The following is a 3,093-nucleotide window of genomic DNA, read 5'->3' as shown; positions in this document are numbered from 1 at the left end:
TAAAAAAAAAAATAAATAAAGAGTCCAAATTGTCATGGGCATCAGTCTTTCCCAAAACAGCCATGTTCAATCCACCTTTTAATTTTATCTTTATATTTCTAGTTTGACTTTTTGCTCTAGGAAATACTTTGCTCAATAAAGAAATTCAGAAAGCATTCAATAAAAGCTCTTATTCAATTAGTGGTCTGTGCCAATAATTTAACTTGTCATTGAATTTAAACGATGGTTCTAGACATCTGTAAGCTCAATATATTTAAGTGTCCAAAATCGTCACAAGTTTCTTCAACAAAAACGAAAAACACCAAACACATTGTCTTCACATGGATTCCAACTCTAGGCAACCCCGTGTATTACTGAATAGCACTGCTCCATAGGGTTTCTTAGCTGCGATTTTTACAGAAGGAGTTTTCCAGGCCTTTCTTTCTTGGTCTCACTGGGTAGGTTTGACCCACCAAGTTCTTAGACTAGCAGAGAGGCTGTTGTTGTTGTTGTTGTTATGTGCCGTCGAGTCGGACCCAACTCACAGCGACCCCTCCTTGGGTTTCCGAGGCAGTATCACTACAGAAGTAGATTGCCCAACCTTCCTTCTGAGGAGTGGCTAGTGGGTTTAAACCGCCAGCCTTCTGGTGAGCAGTCAAGTCCTTAGGCACTATGCTACCAGAGCTCCTAGCAGAGAAGCTAAGAATCCTTAAAAAACATGTTTACTTATGTTATTTCTTCAAATAATGCTTAGCCACTGCTCATTATTCCAGGGATGACTGCCCCAGTTTATAAATTATCCATGACATAGCTCTTTCATCTGGCCTTTTGGCTCTTTTACATTTTTATTAAGAATTTCACAATTGAAAGAAAAAGGACATAATTCAAGTCTAATAATTTTGTTACCATTTAGCAGCTTGGTGAGAGACTAGGAAAACAAACAAACTAAAATGAGGTTTGAAGGCTATCTATGATTTGATTTACTCATCTGCTTCATGTTATAATGAATTATTCAGACTTGCCTTTATTAATCATAATTGCAATAACAGCTGCAGGAGACAATAGCAGTTAAGTGGCTCTGGAATATGACTGTTAGGTATTAAATCCCAGCTCAGCCACAAGGTTTTGGGCAATTTACTGAATTTCCTTGTGCCTTGGTTTCCTCTTCTTGACATTAGATGAATAATATATGTAGAGTATTTATTACAAAGTCTGGTCATAGTAATAACTCAATAATACCAAACCAAACTCACTGCCATCGAGTTGATTCTGACTCATAGCAACCTTTTAAGACAGAGTAGAGCTGCCCCATAGGGTTTCCAAAACTGTACATCTTTACCAGCACACTGGCTCATCTTTCTTCCATTGAGGCGCTGGTGGGTTCAAACCACTGACCTTTCTGTTCACAGGTAAACACATAACCACTGTGCCACCAGAGTTCCTTTAACAAAAATAACAAAAACAAACTCACTGCTGTAGAGTCGGACCCGACTCATAGCGACCCCTCCTTGGGTTTCTGAGGCAGTATGACTACAGACGTAGATTGCCCAACCTTCCTTCCAAGGAGTGGCTGGTGGGTTTGAACCGCCAGCATTCTGATTAGCAGTCCAGTGCCTTAGGCACTATGCTACCAGAGCTCCTAGACCTCAATAATGGCAGCTCTGCTGGCGCAGTGCCTAAGGCATTTGACTCCTAACAAGAAGGCTGGCAGTTCAAACCCACCAACCACACCTTGGAAGGAAGGTTGGGCAAGCTACGTCTGTAGAGATACTGCCTCGGAAGCGAGCTTGGGTTTTTTTTTTTTTTGGTTTATTGTTAAACATCAGTGGTTCAGTAACTTGCCCAAAGTCATGCAGCTAGTTACTAAAAAAGAAAAAACTGAGTTGTTTTTGTTTTTTCAAAGTGAGCAGTGAACTCCAAATTGTATAATCTTAACCAATGTTGTATATATGGCAAATTCTTCAGGCTTCGGGAACAATTATCAGGTTCTGTATTTATTATAATTAATGAAAGCAAATTATTTCTTGTTTGAGAAATGAACTCTCAAGTAGCTCAACTCAATATTAATGTCATAAAATTCACCAGAGAAGCATATTCCTATCAGTTCCAAGCCATCCTTAGTCAATTTTCATAAAAAAAAAATTTCTTGACTTTTACAATCAAAGTCAGATTGCACTAGATATGCACATGTATGTACAGAATAATAACTCTATTCTTTTCCTTGTTAAGCTTCTACCAAGAACCCTCGGAACAACAGGAAAAGATAGACTTTCTGTTAAGAACTATAATTAATTGTGTTTGCAGTTCCTGGACTTCCCTTTAACCATCATCACTATAAACTGTTGTATAACAAAGAAAACTGAGAATTAGATATGCATCTAAATTGTTAAATACTGAATATTCTAAAGAATCTACTCTAAAAATTCCAGTCTTAAGAATTTTTGACTAACTAACAAATAATTTATGGGTATGCACCAACGTTCTCTGAAAAATTTCCATCAATACAGAGCAAAAAGTGAAACTCCCTTTACCCTCTACCCCTAAGATAACAGTTCATATCCTTTGAGATGCTTATCTACAATTTATATACACACTTATATAAGTATCTTAGGTTTTTATAGTGACATAAATGAATGAAATTATACCTATCTATCAAAGGTAGAAAGTTGTTGTTGTTGTTGTTGTTGTTTTTAATTCATGATTCATTAGGAAACATTCTGGTATTAGTCTACGGAAACAAATGTGCAAAAATGGTTAATTCTTGGTAGTGCTAACATGTGTGATTGTTATTTTCTTCTTTATAGTCTCTGTATTTTTCCAATTTTAAAAAATACAAGAATAGTCCGTATCATTACTTTTCATAGCTGTACTGTCAGAAAGCCTCCTATGTAAAGCTGGCTCTGGTTAAACTGACAAAGTGAGTTAGTTTGTCTTGTTGTTGTTGTTGTTATGTGCCGTCGAGTCAAACCCAACTCAGCGACCCCTCCTTGGGTTTCCGAGGCAGTATCACTACAGAATTAGGATTGCCCAACCTTCCTTCCGAGGAGTGGCTGGTGGGTTTGAACCGCCAGCCATCTGGTTAGCAGGCAAGTGTCTTAGCCACTATGCTACCAG

At 37.8% G+C, this 3,093-nt stretch overlaps 1 protein-coding gene across 1 annotated transcript in view; it reads right to left on the bottom strand.

The window, feature by feature from the left end:
• DNAJC12 (DnaJ heat shock protein family (Hsp40) member C12) overlaps positions 1 to 3,093 on the bottom strand; it is a 53,547-nt gene that overhangs the window by 42,372 nt on the left and 8,082 nt on the right. The window lies entirely within an intron of this gene.

The sequence above is a fragment of the Orycteropus afer genome, unplaced genomic scaffold, assembly GCF_000298275.1.
Source record: "Orycteropus afer afer isolate SDZICR_OR568_19922 unplaced genomic scaffold, OryAfe1.0 scaffold00070, whole genome shotgun sequence".
In the NCBI taxonomy this organism is placed as follows: domain Eukaryota; kingdom Metazoa; phylum Chordata; class Mammalia; order Tubulidentata; family Orycteropodidae; genus Orycteropus; species Orycteropus afer.
Note: the sequence above shows the minus strand (reverse complement) of the source record. Positions and strands in the feature narration are given on the sequence as shown.